Source organism: Macaca fascicularis, chromosome X (genome assembly GCF_037993035.2).
Source record: "Macaca fascicularis isolate 582-1 chromosome X, T2T-MFA8v1.1".
Lineage (NCBI taxonomy): Eukaryota > Metazoa > Chordata > Mammalia > Primates > Cercopithecidae > Macaca > Macaca fascicularis.
This window is the reverse complement of record NC_088395.1, coordinates 78,042,993-78,061,828: the sequence shown is the minus strand read 5'-3', so window position 1 is coordinate 78,061,828 and position 18,836 is coordinate 78,042,993. Positions and strand designations below refer to the sequence as shown.

The following is an 18,836-nucleotide window of genomic DNA, read 5'->3' as shown; positions in this document are numbered from 1 at the left end:
TGAACAGTCCTAAGCTGCTCTGCTTATCATTACCTGGCCAGGAGAGAAAAGAAGAGCACTGAGTGGCACCTCCTCTTACCACTTCGACAGGGGACACACACACACACACACACACACACACACACACACACACACACACACCCCTTCCTCCAAAAGATCAGACCAAAGTCTACAATGAAACACACACACACACACACACACACACCCCTTCCTCCAAAAGGTCAGACCAAAGTCTACAATGAACAGTCCTAAGCTGCTCTGCTTATCATTACCTGGCCAGGAGAGAAAAGAAGAGCACTGAGTGGCACCTCCTCTTACCACTTCGACAGGGGACACACACACACACACACACACACACACACACACACACACACACACACACACACACCCCTTCCTCCAAAAGGTCAGACCAAACTTAAAAGCAGCTATGCACAAAAAAGTCTGTCTTCATTCCTCCAAAAGCTCAATATCCTGCAGTCTAGGGTTTCTAGAAGAGACAAATGGCTCATGCTGGCACTCTTTACTGACAAAGGAATATCACCCTTATACTTCTTAGGTGCAGTCCCCAGGTAGCACCCAGAAGCTATAAGAGGATGCACTTCTTGGTGTTCTTTGTAGCAGAGTAAAGCACAGCCCAGAGAGCTTCTGAAAATACCTCATGCACCCCATCTTGCATCAGGGCCGAATATTTCAGATACTTCACAGCCCCCAACTGCTTAGCCAGGGAAGTGCCTTGCTGGGGAGTCATGGGCACTAGGCTCTTCTCCTTCAGCTTCTTCACTGTCTCAAGGTCACTCCACAGGTCCCTCTTGGTGCCTACCAGCAGAACAGGCACATTGGGGCAATGATGGGAGACCTCTGGGTGCCACTTATGCCTCACATTGGCATAAGAGGATGGGTTCCCAGTGGAAAAACAACAAAGATACTGGTCTGGGGTTAGGAGAGTGTTCGCAGTCAGTCATACTCCTCTTGGCCAGCAGTGTCCCACGTGTTCCGGCTGACGATTTGCCGATCCACAGATGTCTGGACGCTATAGTTGTCAGACAGTGGGGATATACTCCTCAGGAAAGGCGTTTGTTGTGTAACTGATGAGGAGGCAGGTTTTACCTATAGCCTCATCTCCTACAACCACACATGTGATTGTCTGCATTCTTCCCTTGTAGTCCTATGTACAAGAGAGAAAGAAAGAATATTCAGAGATACTTGGTTAATGTAGGGAGCTATTCTAAACATTTCTCTCTGAGGAGAAGATGAGGAGGATAAGATGCCCCCTACATTCTCTATACCCTTAATGCTATAAAAGAGTCAGCTGCAAAGGGTTGTATAAGTCAAGAGTTCTTACCCTGGAGTCTGTGGACTACTAGAGGATGGGCTTCAGTAGGTCCTAGAAGCCTCTTCTGAAGTTGTGTACAATACTATGTATATGTGCATAACTGAATTTTTCTGGAAAGAAGATCCAGAGCTGTCACCAGTATCTCACAAAAGGCTTTTTAATCTTTTGGTGAGCTCAAAAAGATTAAAAACCATTCATACACATAGGTATTTGTGTTACACTGTTGTCATGAGGTCTGGATCTACTGTATCAAAGGTGCTAAAATATTATGGGTGCTCAATAAATGGTTAGTCATTTTTTTTAAATTATCATAGAAGGTTTCCAGGGTTGAATCAAGAAACATGGCTCTCACTTTGGGTCTCTGGCTATAGAGCAGCAGAGGAACCTCCATTCCTGAAAAACAGAGACATCACAAAACTGGAGAGAAAGGCAGACAAAGTCACACTCAGCTAGAGAAATGGTTAAGAGGACTGGGCGCGGTGGCTCACGCCTGTATTCCCAGCACTTTAGGAGGCCGAGGCGAGTAGATCACCTGCGACCAGTTCGAGGCCAGCCTGGCCAACATGGCAAAACCCCATCTCTACTAAAAATACAAAAATTAGCCAGACGTGGTGGCACACATCTGTAATTCCAGCTACTCGGGAGGCTGAGGCAGGAGAATCACTTGAGCCTGGGAGGCAGAGGTTGCATTGAGCCAGGGTCATGCCATTGCATTCCAGCCTGGACAACAGAGCAAGACTCTTGTCTCAAAAAAAAAGGAAAAAGAAAAGAGAAATGGTTAAGAATCTAGGCTCCGAAGTCAAGAGGCAAAACCCATTTCTCCCTCTAATCTTTGTGAACTTGTCGGGGTTTTTTTGTTTTTTTTGTTGTTGTTGTTTTGGCGGAGTCTTGCTCTGTCACCCAGGCTGGAGTGTGCAGTGGTGTATCTCAGCTCACTGCAACCTCTGCCTCCTGGGTTCAAACGATTTTTGTGCCTCAGCCTCCCGAGTAGCCGGGATTACAGGCGTGCGCCACCACGCCCAGCTAATTTTTGCGTTTTTAGTAGAGACAAGGTTTCACCATGTTGACCAGGCTGGTCTTGAACTCCTGGCCTCAAGTGATCCACCCGCTTCTGCCTCTCAAAGTGCTGGGATTACAGGCATGAGCCACAGCTCCTGGCCAGAGAAAATTTTTAACCTCAGGGTTAAATGAAAGAAGGCATGCGTAGTACTTATTAGTCCCTCTCACATAGACAGTACTCATTAAGTGATAGAAGCTACTATGTCTTCTTAATAATTCTAGTATTCTGCTGGAGAAGGCAAAAATTCTGTAATATGGTTACAATGCTAGATAAACCAGGGGTCTCATCCCCTTCAACCTTACGTGAGTAAAACTACAGGTCTTAATGCCACCACACTCATCCATTTCTTCATGAATCAGTATTTCCGAGTAAATGATATGGCAGAGATGCTCTCCAAGAAGCTTGTTTATTATGAGTTCCTATATTTATACACTCATATTAATACCCCATCAATGCCTTGCCCTCAATTTAGGTCCCGAAGTACTCCACCTTCTGTAGGTTCTTAACTACTGCCCTAATTTCAGACCTAATCCTTTTTTTTTTTTTTTTTTTTTGAGACGGAGTCTCGCTCTGCCGCCCAGGCTGGAGTGCAGTGGCCGGATCTCAGCTCACTGCAAGCTCCGCCACCCGGGTTCCCACCATTCTCCTGCCTCAGCCTCCCCAGTAGCTGGGACTACAGGCGCCCGCCACCTCGCCCGGCTAGTTTTTTGTAATTTTTAGTAGAGACGGGGTTTCACCATGTTAGCCAGGATGGTCTCGATCTCCCGACCTCATGATCCGCCCGTCTCGGCCTCCCAAAGTGCTGGGATTACAGGCTTGAGCCACCGCGCCCGGCCAGACCTAATTCTTATAGCAGTATCTTCTTTAAGTGTCAGAGCACAGAGGAAAGGGCATTAAATAATCATACATATTTGGTTACAGAAAAAAAAATTGAGAATGAATTTATTTCTCACCTTAAGGATTTGGGGAAATAGATACATCCCCCATCCTGTTGTCTCATTAGCTAAGGTCCATATTAGGCCCATATCATAGGCAAAAACAAAATAAACACAACACCTCATTTTGGTCAGAATAAAGAAAAGTGAGCTGGGCGTGGTGGCTCATGCCTGTAACCCCAGCATTTTGGGAGGCTGAGGGGGGAAGGTTGCTTGAGCTCAGAAGTTTGAGGCCAGCCTGGGCAACATAGTGAGACTTCGTCTCACTAAAAATAAAAAAAAATTAGCCAGGCATGGTGGCATGTACCTGTAGTCCCAGCTACTTGGGATGCTGAGGTGAGAGGATTCCTTGAGCCTGGGAGATCGAGGCTGCAGTGAGCTATGATCACACCACTGGACTCCAGCCTGGGTGACAGACGGAGACCCTGTCTCAAAAAGAAAAAAAAAAAAGGAAAAAGAAAAGTGGCTTTCAGAGTGTGCTTTCCACAAGCCCACTAGGGGTTGCTCTCTGCCCACACAGAGCCAATTCTGAGTGGTGAGGCCTCCCACCTAGAAGTCGTCTTTAGCACAGGTTCCACAGCTAAAATAAGTCCAGAGCATAATTTAACTCTGGTGGGAAACCACCCCAGGGTATTCACTGACCATCAGCCCGTTCTTTTTCCATCCAGGAATAGGCATAAGGATCAAACACACAAGGTCGATACAAAAGGGGCACAGTCATCACCACCTTCCTCGAGAATAGCCTTCTTTGACTTTCCTGATCTGGATAAATTTATTTCCCCTCTGAATTCGTACAACAATTACTGCCTGTGCAACTCATTTTCCCAGCTTCCTCTAGGTATCATCCAGTGTCCAACACCTCTGCTCAAAGTGACTGCTTTCAGAACAACAGTGCAACTTAGGCAGTTGCTGAATCGGAGTAAAACTCAGGGAGAGGCTGGGCTCACGACTTTAATCCCAGCACTTTGGGAAGCTGAGGAGGGCAGATCGCTTGGAAGTCAGGAGTTCAAGACCAGCCTGGCCAACACTCCAACCTGAGTGACAGAGCGAGACCCTGTCTCAAATAAATAAATAAATAAATAAATAAATAAATAAATAAAACAAATAAATCAGAGATATTTAGGTATGCTTAAAGGATTGGAAACTGGGAGGGGCCTGTAACTGTAGAGACAGCACCCAAGAAGGCCCCTGAGTTAGTCATTCACTCCTAACCCTGGTATTACAATGTCTGAAAAGTCTTCCAACCTCATCTACTAAAGCAGTGGTGTCCATATCTTTTGGCTTTCCTCCACGTTGGAAGAAGAATTGTCTTGGGCCACACATAAAATACACTAATAATGCTGATGTGCTAAAAAAAAAAAAAAAAAAAAAAATTCAAAAAAAATAGTTTTAAGAGAGTTTACAAATTTATGTTGGGCCATGAGTTGGACAAGCTTGTCCTAAAGCATCCTTCTCCACATATACAGTCTGTCTGGCAGTCAACTGTCTCCTGGGCTAGACACACAATATGAAAGTCCTAACAACAGTCAAGACAAGAGTCCAGCTCAAAATGGTACTGTTTCTAACACATTCTCCATGTGTCAACCGTCTTCCCACAAGTCTGAGTTTACATTCACTTGAAATGGCTCTGTCTTTCTGAAACCCAAATAATTCAATAGAAGACCCCCATTTTTAATCTACTGTACTTTCTGCAACTTAGTTTATCTACTGAACTTAGTTTATCTACTGACTTCTTTGGTTCAAGACAGGTTAAAAGAGACTCTAGGACACTCCAAGATGAAGCAAGCCACTTGAACCCTCCCCAGCCCTGAGCCAGAGGAGACTATCTTGCACTTGGAAATTTAAATGAAGGACAGGCAAGCCTAGTGATCCATCAAGTTACACCACAAGCCCGTTTGACACTTCATACACATCCTTCTCCACCAAGGGTAGTTGATTCCGGGGCTTCACATGGACGCGTGAGGCTGGGCCAGAGAGGCACCCTCCATCGGATTCACATACAGGAAAGCTGGCTCAGTCTGCCCGACATACACACACCTCACTCCATCCTCAAATCCCTTCCATCCAGGGAGTGGCTCATAAGACAACGTTCTCTAAAACAACCTCCGGGGGATGGGGAGACTCGGGGAGAGAAGATCGGAGGTAGGGATCGGCTCGGGTGTTCTCAATCCGATCGTTCACAGTCCGATAGTTCTCCAGAGTTGCTCGAACGCCAGAGCCTCCCGGGCGTCTTGCATTGGGCTGGGCAGGTTCGGCGAACTCGGCGCCACATCCGGGTAGCGTCCGAGTCCCATGCCACTCGACGCCTGAGACCTCCTGGGAAGTGAAGTTCTAGGGACAGCCTCACTGTAAGTCACAGGCTTCTACACTACATCTTCAGGTAATCCAGGACTACTTAGATCGCGACATCAGTAGGATTTACTTAGCCCAGGGGTCCCCAAACCTCACCTTTCCCTTGGCAAAGTGAGACCACCCCGTGTTCCCCAGATCCCCAAGTCCTATTTTCTCCTCTGGACTAATATTAACATAAAGAGAAAATAAAATAAAATAAAATAAAAGTAAGTAAAGACAATGAGGTTAAAAAAAAAAAAAATTGGCCGGGCATTGGCCGGGCGCGGTGGCTAACGCTTGTAATCCCAGCACTTTGGGAGGCCGAGGCGGCGATGGGGGAAGGAGGGGATCAACTGAGGTCAGGAGTTCGAGACCAGCCTGACCAACATGATGAAACCCCGTCTCTACTAAAAATACAAAAATTAGCCGGGTGTGGTGGCGTGCGCCTATAATCCCAGCTGCTGGAGAGACTGAGGCAGGAGAATCGCTTGAATTCTGGAGGCCAAGGTTGCAGTGAGCCGAGATCATGCCATTGCACTCCAGCCTGGGCGACAAGAGCGAAACTCCATCTCAAAAAAAAAAAAAAAAAAGGCCGGGTGCGGTGGCTCAGGCCTGTAATCCCAACACTTTGAGAGACAGAGGTGCAATCACCTGAGGTCAGGAGTTCGAGACGAGCCTGACCAACATGGTGAAACCCCGTCTGTACTAAAAATACAAAATTAGCTGGGTGTGGTGGTGCACGCCTGTAATCCCAGCTACTCGGGAGACTGAGGCACACGAATCACTTGAACTTGCAATGAGCCAAGATCACACCATTGCACTCCAGCTTGGGCAACAAGAACAAAACTCTGTCTGCCTCAACAAACAAACCAAAAAAAATTTTTTAAATAAAATAATTCTTTAAAAATAAACAAAAACACAAACCGGGTGTGGTGGTGCCCGCCTGTAGTCCCAGCTACTCTGGAGGCTGAGTGGGAGAGGATTGCTTGAGCCCAGGAGTTCAAGTCCAGCCTAGGCAACACAGCGAGATCCCAGTCTCCAAAACAAATATAATCTTTTTTTTTTTTTTTTTTTTTTTTGAGACGGAGTCTCGGTCTGTCGCCCAGGCTGGAGTGCAGTGGCCGGATCTCAGCTCACTGCAAGCTCCGCCTCCCAGGTTCACGCCATTCTCCTGCCTCAGCCTCCCGAGTAGCTGGGACTACAGGCGCCCGCCGCCTCGCCCGGCTAGTTTTTTGTATTTTTTAGTAGAAATGGGGTTTCACTGGGTTAGCCAGGATGGTCTCGATCTCCTGACCTCGTGATCCGCCGGTCTCGGCCTCCCAAAGTGCTGGGATTACAGGCTTGAGCCACCGCGCCCGGCCAACAAATATAATCTTAAAAAAAAAAAAAAAAGACAATGAGGTAGTGCGAGAATTACAGTTCCTTTCTATCACTATATATTAGTTTGAATTTCCAAGAGTTTTATATAAATGGAATCATACAGCTTTACTGAAATATAAATTCACACACCATTTAAAATTTACAATTCAACGGTTTTTGGTATATTACATTTTTAATTTTTATTTATTGTTTTTATAATTCTAAAATAAATTTTAAATTATTGATTAATTTTATTTCTTTATTCATTTATTTTTTGAGACAGAATCTCACTCTGTCCCCAGGCTGGAGTGCAGTGGCACAACCACGGCTCACCCCAGCCTCCACCTCCTGGGCTCAGGTGATCCTCCCACCACAGCCTCTCCACTGCAGATGAGTGCCACCACACCCAGCTAATTTTTGTATTTTTTGTAGAGACAGGGTTTCACCATGCTGCCCAGGCTGGTCTCGAACTCCTGGGCTCAAGCGATCTGCCCACCTCAGCCTCCCAAAGTGTTGAAATTATGCATGCGGCCTGTGCCTTTGCTGTTTTGTTTTGTTTTGTTTTGTTTTGAGACGGAGTCTCGCTCTGTCATCCAGGCTGGAGTGCAGTGGCGCGATCTCGGCTCACTGCAACCCCCACCTCCTGGGTTCAAGCAATTCTCCTGCCTCAGCCTCCTAAGTAGCTGGGACTACAGGCATGTGCCACCACACCTGACTAATGTTTGTATTTTTAGTAGAGAGGGGGCTTTGCCATGTTGGCCAGGTTGTCTCAAACTCCTGACCTCAGGTGATCTGCCCTTCTTGGCCTCCCAAAGTGCTGGGATTACAGGCATGAGCCACGGCGCCCAGATTGTGTCTTTGTATTTAAAGAGCATTTCTTGTATGCAGAACAAAGGTTGGGTCTAGCTTTTCTTTTTTTTTTTTTTTTTTTTTTGAGACGCAGCTTTGCTATTTTTGCCCAGGCTGGAGTGCAATGTCGCGATCTCGGCTCACCACAACCTCCACCTCCCAGGTTCAAGCAGTTCTCCTGCCTCAGCCTCCCGAGTAGCTGGGATTACAGGCATGTGCCACCACGCCTGGCTAATTTTGTATTTTTAGTAGAGACGTAGTTTCTCCATGTTGGTCAGGCTGGTCTTGAACTCCCAACCTCAGGTGATCTGCCCACCTCGGCCTCCCAAAGTGCTGGGATTACAGGCATGAGCCACCGTGCCCGGACTTTTTTTTTTTTTTTTTTTGAAACAGGGTCTCACTCTGTCACCAAGGCTGGAGTGCAGTGACATGATATCAGCTCACTGTAGTCTCAACCTCCCACCTCAGCCACCTGAGCAGTAGCTAGGACTACAGGCAGGCACCACCACACCCGGCTAGTTTTTTGTTTTTTTGTTTTGAGACGGAGTCTTGCTCTGCCATCCAGGCTGGAGTGCAATGGCATGATCTCGGCTCACCACAACCTCCGCCTCCCGGGTTCAAGCGATTCTCCTGCCTCAGCCTCCCGAGTAGCTGGGATTACAGGCATGTGCCACCACACCCGGCTAATTTTTGAATTTTTAGTAGAGACAGGGTTTCATCATGTTGATCAGGCTGGTCTTGAACTCCTGACCTCGTGATCTGCCCACCTCGGCCTCCCAAAGTGCTGGGAATACAGGCGTGAGCCACCGCGCCCGGCCACCCATCTAGTTTTACTTTTTGCAGAGACAGGTCTCTGTGTTGCCCAGGCTGGTCTTGAACTCCTGGGCTCAAGCAATCCACCTGCCTTCGGCTCCCAAAGTGCTGAAATTATAGGTGTGAGCCACTGTACCTGGCAGGTCTTGCTTTTCTACCCAATCTGATCACCTCTACCCTGTAATTAGGGTGTTAAGAACATCTAAGTTTGGTCGGGCGCGGTGGCTCAAGCCTGTAATCCCAGCACTTTGGGAGGCCCGAGACGGGCGGATCACGAGGTTAGGAGATCGAGACCATCCTGGCTAACACAGTGAAACCCCCTCTCTACAAAAAATACAAAAAAAAAAAAGAACATCCAAGTTTAATATGATTGTTAATACAATTAGATTTGGGTCTATCATCTTGTTTTTATTCATCCCATCTCTTTGTTCTTTTTTTCCTTTTTCTGACTTATTTTGGATTAGTCAATATTACTTTTATTCCATTATATCTCCTTTACTGAGTTATTAGCTATTCCTCCTTGTTTTATTTTAGTGGTTGCTTAAAGGTTTATAGCGACATCTTTAACCTATCACCATCTACCTTCAAATATTATACCATTTCACAGAGAGTGTAAGAGCCTTATATTAATAGGCCAGGTGCGGTTGCTCACGCCTGTAATCCCAGCATATTGGTAGGCTGAAGCAGGCAGATCATTTGAGGTCAGGAGTGCGAGACCAGCCTGGCCAACATGGCAAAACCCCGTCTCTACTAAAAATACAAAAACTGGCCAGGTGTGGTGGTGCATGCCTGTAGTCCCAGCTACTCGGGAGGCTGAGGCAGGAGAATCGCTTGAACCTGGGAGGTGGAGGTTGCAGTGAACCCAAATCATGCCACTGCACTCCAGCCTGAGCAACAGAGCAAGACTCCCTCAAGAAAAAAAAAAAAAAAAGAACCTTACATTAATATACTTCCAGGTTGGGCACAGTGGCCCATGCCTGATAATTCCAGCACTTTGCAAGGCTGAAGTGGGCAGATCGCTTGAGTTCAGGAGTTTGAGACTAGCCTGGGCAACAAGATGAAACCCTGTTTCTACCAAAAATAGACTTTATTTTTTAGAGCAATTTTAAGTTCACAGTAAAATCAAGTGGAAAGTACAGAGAGTTCCCATATATTCCTTGCTGTACCCCACAACCTCCCCTACTATCAAACTCTAGCATCAGAATGGGAAAAGAGAACAAAGAACAGTTTGTTACTGTTGAGCTGACCAGGCATGGTAGCTCATGCCTGTAATCCCAGCACTTTTAGAAGCCGAGATGGGTGGATTACTTGAGGTTAGGAGTTCAAGACCAGCCCAGCCAACATGGTGTAAACCCTGTCTCTACTAAAAATACAAAAATTACCTGGGCATGGTGGCACATACCTGTAATCCCAGGTACTCGGGAGGCTGAGGCACGAGAATCACTTGAACCCAGGAGGTGGAGGTTGCAGTGAGCCAAGATCATATCACTGCACTCCAGCCTGGGTGACAGAGCAAGACTCTATCCGAAAAATAAATAAATAAATAATTGTTGGCTGGGTGCAGTGGCTCACGCCTATAATCCCAGCACTTTGGGAGGCCGAGGAGGGCAGATCACCTGAGGTTGGGAGTTCAAGACCAGCCTGACCAACATGGAGAAACCCCGTCTCTACTAAAAATACAAAATTGGCTGGGCGTGGTGGCACATGCCTGTAATCCCAGCTACTTGGGAGGCTAAGGCAGGAGAATCGCTTGAACCAGGGAGGTGGAGGTTGCAGTGAGCCAAGATTGTGCCATTGCACTCCAGCCTGGGCAACAAGAGCGAAACTCCGTCTCAAAAATAAAATGAAATTAAATTAAAATAAATAAATGAATAAATAATTGTGGAGCCTACATTGACAAATTACTATCATTCAAGAGTCCATAGTTTATTTTAAGGTTCACTCTTGGTGTTATACATTCTATGGGTTTTGACAAATGTATAATGATATGTTTTCACTATTATGGCATCATACAGAATAGTTTCCCTGTCTTAAAAACCCTCTGTACTCCACTTATTCATCCCTCTTCCCCCCAACCCCTGGCAACCACAGATCTTTTTACCGTCTCCATAGTTTTGCCCTTTCCAGAATGTCATATAGTTGAAATCATCCAGTATGTAGCCTTTTCAGATTGGCTTCTTTCAGTTAGTAATTGCATTTAAGCTTCCTTCATGTCTTTTCATAGCTTGATAGCCATTTCCCTTTTGAGAAGCCAGAAATTTTATTTATTTTTTTTTTCTTTTCTTTTTGCAAAAGAAGGTAGCCTCATAAGGAGAGCCAGAAATTTAAGGAAATCTTTGTCAGGTCATCGACTGACCTCAGAGATAACAGAACAGAAACTTTAGTGGCCACATACAATAAGGAATATACAGTTTGCAAAAGTTAGTTTGCAGAAGTCACAAACAGATGGCTCCGGCCTTCAACAAGCAAGATTCAGCAATCCCTGAGGAGGAGAATTAGATCTCCAGAGTTACTACAATATAATACTTAAGATGTCTAGTTCTCAAATGAATGATAAAACATACAAATAAACAAGAAAGTACAACCGGGTGCGGTGGCTCACACCTGTAATCAGAGCACTTTGGGAGGCCGAGGCAGGAGAATCACTTGAACTCAGAGACCGAAGGTTGCAGTGAGCCGAGATCATGCCACTGCACTCCAGCATGGGCAACAGAGTGAGACTCCAACTCAAAAAAAAAAAAAAAAAAAAATATATATATATATATATACACACACACACACACACACACACACACACACACATATTTAGTTATATCTAAAATTATATATACGTATATAGTTTCAAAAGAAGGTAGGTATATGTATATAGGTATACAGTTTCAAAAGAAGTAAGGTATATGTATATAGTTTTAGGGACAGGGTCTCACTCTGTCACCCAGGCTGGAGTGCGGTGGTGCAATCATAGCTCACTGCAGCCTTGAACTCCGTGGCTCAAGTGATCCTCCTGCCTCAGCCTCCTGACTAGCGGGTACTACAGGCATATGCCACCATATCTAATTTTTAAATTATTATTATTTTTTTTGAGATGGAGTTTCACTCTTGTTGCCCAGGCTGGAGTGCAATGGCGTGATCTTGGCTCACTGCAACCTCTGCCTCCCGGGTTCAAGCAATTCTCCTACCTCAGCCTCCTGAGTAGCTGGGATTACAGGCACCCACCACTACGCCCGGCTAATTTTTTTTTGTATTTTTAATAGAGACGGGGTTTCACCATGTTGGCCAGGCTGGTCGTGAACTCCTGACCTCAGGTGATCCACCTGCCTCAGCTTTCCAAAATGCTGTGATTACAGGCATAAGCCACCATGCCTGGCCATAATTTTAAATTTTTTTGTAGGGATGGGGCCTTACTATGTTGGCAAGGCTGGTCTTGAACTCCTGACCTCAAACAATCCTCCTGCATTGGCCTCCCAAAGTGTTGAGATTATAGGCATGAACCACCACACCTAGCCAGAAAAAATACTCGAAGAAATAATGGCCAAAAACTTCTCAAATCTGAGAAAAGACATGAATATACATGTTCAACAGTTAAACTCCAAGCAGGATAAATTCAAAGAGATCCACATCAAGACACATTATAGTCAAATTGTTGAAACCCAAAGACAAAGGGATATTTTTTACTTTTTTTTTAGAGACAGGTCTCACTATGATGTTGCCCAGGTTGGTCTTAAACTACTGGCCTCAAGTGATCCTCCCACCTCAGCCTCCCAAAGTGCTGAGATTATGAGTGTGAGCCACTAGGTTGGAAATAACCACTAAGAAAAAAACTTAACATACAGAGCAGGAAAGAAGAAGGGAATCAAAATTGTACACCACCAAAAAAATCAACTAAATTTTTTAAAAAGTAGTAATGGAAGAACTGAGGAACGAAACCCATACAAGACATAAAGAAACAAATAGATAAATGGCAAAAGTAAATCCCTCTTTATCAGTATTCACATTACATATAAATGGATTAAACTCTCCTAGTAAAAGGCAGAAATTAGCAGGTTAGATTTTTTAAAAGATCCATTTATATGCTGTCCATAAGAATCTCATGTTAGATATAAGGACACAAAGAGATTGAAAGTAAAAAGATTGGGAAAGATACTGCATGCAAATAGTAACCAAGAGAGCTGTGGTGACTATATTATTGTCAGACAAAATAGGCTTTACAACAAAAAAGGTTAGACAGAGGACATTAAATACTGATAAAAGGTTTATACAGCAAGAAGATATAGGCCAGGTGCGGTGGCTCACGCCTGTAATCCCAGCACTTTGGGAGGCCGAGGCAGGTGGATCACGAGGTCAGGAGATGGAGACCATCCTGGCTAACATGGTGAAACCCCGTCTCTACTAAAAATATAAAAAATTAGCCGGGTGTGGTGGCGGGCGCCTGTAGTCCCAGCTACTCGGGAGGCTGAGGCAGGAGAATGGTGTGATCCCAGGAGGCGGAGCTTGCAGTGAGCAGAGATCGTGCCACTGCTCTCCAGCCTGGGTGACAGAGAGAGATTCCATCTCAAAAAAAAAAAAAAAAAAAGAAGATATAACAATTATAAACATATATACACCTGTCTTAGTCCATTTTGAGTTGCTATAACAGAATACTCAAGACTGAGTAATTTATAAACAAAAAAAGTATTTAGCTCTCAGTTTTGTAGACTGGGAAGTTTAAGGGCATGGCCCTGGCTTCTGGCAAGGGGTTTCATGCTACATCATAACATGGCAGAGAAGGTCAAAGTGGAAATAGACACCTTGATCAAACAAAACTTGAGGGGCATCCTGACTTTATAACAACCCATTTTCATGGAAATTAATCCATTCCTGCAAGAACTAATCCAGTCTCACCAGAGCAGGAACTCACTCACTAACATAAGAACAACACTAAGCCATTCAAGAGGGATCTCCATCTCCCTCCATGAGCCATACACTACGCCCCACCTCCCAACATGGTCACACTGAGGATCAAATGTCAACATGAGTGTTGGTGGGGACCAAATCATAGCAGCACCTAATAACAGAGTTCCAAAATATATAAGCCAAAAATTGACAGAATTGAAGGGGAAAAATACTTCTACAATAGTAGTTGGAGACCTCAATACCCCACTTTCAATAATGGCCAATACAACCAGACAAAGGATCAATGTGGAAATGGAAGATTTGAACAAAACTACAAACCAATTAGACCTAACAGACATATACAGAACACTCCACCTAACAATAGCAGAATACAAATTCTTCACAAGTACACATGGAACATTTTGAGGAAAGACCATATGTTAGGCCACAAAACAAGCCTCAGTAAATTGAAACAGATTGAAATAATCTTTTGTGATCTGATCACAATGAAATGAAACTAGAAAGCAACATAATTAAAACTGGAAAATGCACAAGTATGTGGAAATTAAACAACACATTCTAAAACAACCAGTGGGTAATAGAAGAAATCACAGGTGAAATGAGAAAATACTTTGAGACAAATTAAAATGAAAACACAAAATACTAAAACTTATGGGATGCAGTGAAAGCAGTGGGAAGAAGGAAATCTGTAGTTGTAAATACATACATTATAAAAGAAATGTCTCGGCGAGGTGCAGTGGCTCATGCCTCTAATCCCAGCACTTTGGGGGGCTGAGGTGGGCAGATCACTTGAGGTCAGGAGTTTGAGACCAGCCTGGCCAACATGATGAAACCCCATCTCTATTAAAAATACAAAAAATTAGCCGGATGTGGTGGTGAGTGCCTGTAATCCTAGCTACTTGGGAGGCTGAGGCAGGAGAATCGCTTGAACCGGGGAGGCAGAAGTTGCAGTGAACCAAGATTATGCGACTGCACTCCAGCCTAGGCGACAGAGCAACACTCCGTCTCAAAGAAAAAAAAAAAAGTCTCCAATTAATAACCTAAATATATACCTTAAGAAATAAGAAAAAAAGAGCAACCTTTGGGAAACTGAGGCAGGAGGACTGCTTGAGTCCAGGAGTTCAAGACCAGCTTGGGCAACAGAGTAAGACCCTGTCTGTTAAAAAAAGAAAGAAAAGAGAAAAGAAAAAGAAAAAAAGAGAGAAGACCCAAATAATTAAAATCAGAAATGAAGATGGGAACATTATTACCAAACCGCCTTTTCCCATTTCATAGCCTATATCTTAAGATTAAAGTGTTTAAAAACCCAGAGGGAGGGATTGAAACCGCCTTTGCAAAATTATGACTGAGACAATGAAAGAGATCTAACTTAACTGACTCCATCTTGCTTCTAACCTCCAAGCTATCCTTGTTCATTCCTGGGCGTAGGCTGAACTAACTTTGGGAAAAACTTAGTTTATAGTTTAAACAAAGACGGTAACAGCCCTTTCCCAAAGCAGACCTCCTTCTTGCCTGGGGACTAGATTGCCTTTGTAGGACTAACATTAGCCACAAGATTAGAAATTACAGTTTAGGAGTCATGCAGCTGGAGGCTACAAGATTCTGACCCTAAACTGCTCCTAAGATCTGTGCTTGAGATATTTTGCAGACTCTGCACTTGATGGATCAGCTGGCACCACCCAGATCAATAAACTGGCTCATCTGATCTTGCGGCCCCCACCTAGGAACTGACTCAGCACAAGAAGAAAGCTCCAACTCTCTATGATTTCATCTTTAACCAATCAGCACTCTCGGCTCACTGGCTTCCCCACTACCCACCAAATTATCCTTAAAAACCCTGCTCCCAGGATGCTCTGGGAGACTAATTTGAGTAATAATAATTAACTCCAGTCTCCTCCACAGCCGGCTCTGCAAGAATTACTCTTTCTCTACTGCAATCCCCCTGTCTTGATAAATCGTCTCTGTCTAGGCAGCAAGGTAAACTCCTTGGGCAGTTACAATTGTAAAGAACTGTGAAGTAGGCAGGGTGTGGTGTCCCACACCTATAATCCCAACACTTTGGGAGGCCAATAAGGGCGGATCACTTGAGGTCGGGAGTTCAAGACCAGCCTGGCCAACATGGTGAAACCCATCTCTACTAAAAATACAAAAATTAGCCAGGCATGGTGGTGTGTGTCAGTAATTCCAGCTACTCAGGAGGCTGAGGCAGGAGAATTGCTTTAACCCAGGAGGCAGAAGTTGTAGTGAGCCGAGATTGTCCCACTGCACTCCAACCTGGGTGACAGTGTGAGACCCTAGCTCAAAAATAAAATAAAATAAAATAACTGTAAAGTATTATAACAGAATACTGTCAACAACTGTACACCAACAAATTGTATAACCTAGATGAAATGTGTAAATTCCTAAAAACACATAATCTATCAAGACCAACTCATAAAGAACTAGAAATCCTGAAAAGATCTATAATTAATAAGGAGACTGAATCAGTAATAAAAAACCTCCCAACAAAGAAAAGCCCAGGATCATATTGATTCACTGGTGAACTCTATCAAAAATTTAACGAAGAATTAATACTAATCAATTTTTTTCTTTTTTTTCTTTCTTTTTTTTTTTTTTTTTGAGACAGAGTCTCACTGTGTTGCCCAGGCTGGAGTGCAGTGGCACAACTTGGCTCACTGCAAGCTCCGCGTCCTGGGTTCACGGCATTCTCCTGCCTCAGCCTCCGGAGTGGCTGGGACTACAGGCACCTGCCACCACACCCGGCTAATTTTTTCTATTTTTTAGTAGAGATGGGGTTTCACCGTGTTAGCCAGGATAGTCTTGATCTACTGACCTCGTGATCCACCCGCCTCGGCCTCCCACAGTGCTGGGATTACAGGCGTGAGCCACCGCGCCTGGCCTTTTTTTTTTCTTTTTACTGAGACAGAGTCTTGCTCTCTCACCCAGGTTGGAGTGCAGTGGTGAGATCTCGGCTCACTGCAACCTCCACCTCCTGGGTTCAAGCAGTTCTCCTGCCTCAGCCACCCAAGTAGCTGGAATTACAGGTGTGTACCACCACACCTAGCTAATGTTTCTATTTTTAGTAGAGACGGGTTTCACCATGTCGGCCAGGCTGGTCTTGAATTCTTTTTTTTTTTTTTTTTGAGATGGAGTCTCGCTCTGTCGCCCGGGCTTGAGTGCAGTGGCACAATCTCGGCTCACTGCAAGCTCCGCCTCCCGGGTTCACGCCATTCTCCTGCCTCAGCCTCCCGAGTAGCTGGGACTACAGGCGCCCGCCACCACGCCCGGCTAATTCTTTGTATTTTTAGTAGAGACGGGGTTTCACTGTGTTAGCCAGGATGGTCTTGATCTCGAACTCTTGACTGCGTGATCCACCTGCCTCGGCCTCCCAAAGTGCTGGGATTACAGGTGTGAGCCACGGTGCCTGGCCAAGAATTAACACTAATCTTTCTGATAGTCTTCTGAAAATTTGAAAAGGAAAGAACACTTCCTAGCTCATTCTATGAGGTCAGCATCACACCGATACCAAAGCCAGAGAAAGACACTATGTGAAAAGAAAACTACAGACCAATATCCTTTATGAATACTGATGCAAAAACCTTAACAAAATGCTGGCAAACCAAATTCAGCAGTATATTAAAAGGTAATAGACCATAACCAACTGGGATTCATTCCTAGAATGCAAGAATGGTTAAACATAGGAAAATCAATCAATGAATATAACTACATTAATAGAATGAAGGAAAAAACCACATGATCATCTCAGTTGATGCTGAAAAAGTATTTGACAAAATCCAACATCCTGTCATGATAAAAGGCAAACAGTAAACTAGGAATAGAAGAGAACTTCCTCAACATGATGAAAAGGCCCTATATGAAAAACCCATATGTAACATCATACACAATGGTGAAAGATTGAAAGCTTTCTTCATAAGGTAAGATACTGCCTTCACCACTTATTTTTTTTCTTTTTTTGAGATGGAGTTTTGCTCTTGTTGCCTAGGCTGGAGAGCAATGGTACGATCTTGGCTCACTGCAACCTCTGCCTCCCAGGTTCAAGCAATTCTCCTGTCTCAGCCTCCTGAGTAGCTGGGATTACAGGCATGCACCACCATGCCCAGCTAATTTCATATTTTTAATAGAGACGGGGTTTCTCCATGTTGGTCAGGCTAGTCTTGAACTCCCGACCTCAGGTGATCTGCCCGCCTCGGCCTCCCAAAGTGCTGGGATTACAGACGTGAGCCACCACATCCAGCTACCTTCACCACTCCTATTAAACATAGTAGTGGAAGTTTTAGCCAGTAATTAAGCAAGAAAAATAAATAATAGATTGGAAAGGGAGAAGTAAGATTGTCTCTTTTCACAGATGACATGATGGTATATATGTACAAAACCCTAAAAATTACACAAAAAATGATTATAGCTAATAAGTGAATTCAGTGAAGCTGTAGTATACAAAATCAACACACAAAAATTAATTGAATTTCTATACACTAGCAATGAAAACTACAAAACATTGCTGAGTGAAATTAAAGAAGACATAAATAAATGGAAAGATATCCTGTCTTCATGGATTGGAAGATATTATGTGATGAATTACTCTTCATATGGTTATGATAAAAATACTCTTCTGGTCCGGGCGCGGTGGCTTATGCCTGTAATCCAGCACTTTGGGAGGCCGAGGCAGGCAGATCCCCTGAGGTCAGGAATTCAAGAACAGCCTGGACAACATGGTGAAACCCTGTCTTGACAAAAACACAAAAATTAGCCAGGCATGATGGTAAGTGCCTGTAATCCCAGGTATTCAGGAGGCTGAGGAATTTTTTTTTTTTTTTTTTTTTTTGAGACTGAGTCTCGCTCTGTCGCCCATGCTGGAGTGCAGTGGTGTGATCTCAGCCACCCCACCTGTAATTGTGCCGTTGCACTCCATCTTGGGGGACAGAGCAAGACTTAGTCTTAAAAAACCAAAAAAAAACCCTCTTCAAAATGATATACAGATTCAATGCAATCCATATCAAAATTCCAATGGAATTTTTGACAGAAATAGAAAACCCACCTTCAAATTCATGTGGAATCGGCCAGACACAGTGGCTCACACCTGTAATCCCAGTGCTTTGGGAGGCCTAAGCGGGAGGATCACGAGGTCAGGAGTTTGAGATCAGCCTGACCAACATGGGGAAACCCTGTCTGTACTAAAAATACAAAAAAAAAATTAGCCAGGCATGGTGGCCGGTGCCTGTAATCCCAGCTACTTGGGAGGCTG

The 18,836-nt window shown here is 44.4% G+C and overlaps 1 pseudogene; it reads right to left on the bottom strand.

The window, feature by feature from the left end:
• Positions 1 to 423: 423 nt before the first annotated feature.
• On the bottom strand, positions 424 to 1,150 carry LOC102118215 (rho-related GTP-binding protein RhoG-like; annotated as a pseudogene).
• Positions 1,151 to 18,836: the final 17,686 nt, after the last annotated feature.